At 46.0% G+C, this 680-nt stretch overlaps 1 protein-coding gene across 1 annotated transcript in view; it reads left to right on the forward strand.

The window, feature by feature from the left end:
• Nucleotides 1–680, forward strand: part of LOC119592595 (serine/threonine-protein kinase 17A-like) — a gene marked incomplete at its 3' end in the record, with an annotated part of 209,876 nt that overhangs the window by 100,851 nt on the left and 108,345 nt on the right.

The following is a 680-nucleotide window of genomic DNA, read 5'->3' on the forward strand; positions in this document are numbered from 1 at the left end:
TAACCGCTCTCGCCTCTCTTGAACCCCCCCCCTGCTAGCGAGCTTTCAACACAAGGGCAGTAAGTCGTGGAACCGCATCTCCGAGACCTAGATAGCCAACTCCAATCCAAAAAGCTCATCGCACTGAAAAGCGGTCGTGAGGGAGGACGCCCTCGACACACCAGCCCACCCTCGACGGCTCGGGAGATCCCTGCGTGTGTGTTCGGAAGCCTCGTGCTGGAAACCACCTGGTAATAACAGGTCGTAAATTTTCGTTTAAAGAACCTGTTTTCTTTTCTGGCGCATTTAAAGGCACATTGACTTGCGCGCGCTTGCAAAAACACAAAACAAAAAGCAAAAAAAACGTACATGCGCGAAGCACGAAACCACAAATATACCAAAATACTGCAATTGTGATTAGCAATGCCAACACATATTTGCACATTTTATAACCTAAATCATTATCGTCTTTTTTTTTTTTACCTTCAGCTCATCCACTCCATATTGCCATTAATCTATGGCAGTGAAATACTGACCGACATCTCCAGATAGAAAAAGGAACTCGGAAATCTAAACATGTTGAATGAAGTGTTTCACTCACTCTTCCTTTCCTCACGCAAGACCCTCCAACGCCCACGTGTCATGCCCTCACCCTTCATGCACTCTAGTTAAGTGTCCTCCTTACTAATGCGCTACATTAG

The sequence above is a fragment of the Penaeus monodon genome, chromosome 30 (genome assembly GCF_015228065.2).
Source record: "Penaeus monodon isolate SGIC_2016 chromosome 30, NSTDA_Pmon_1, whole genome shotgun sequence".
NCBI lineage: Eukaryota > Metazoa > Arthropoda > Malacostraca > Decapoda > Penaeidae > Penaeus > Penaeus monodon.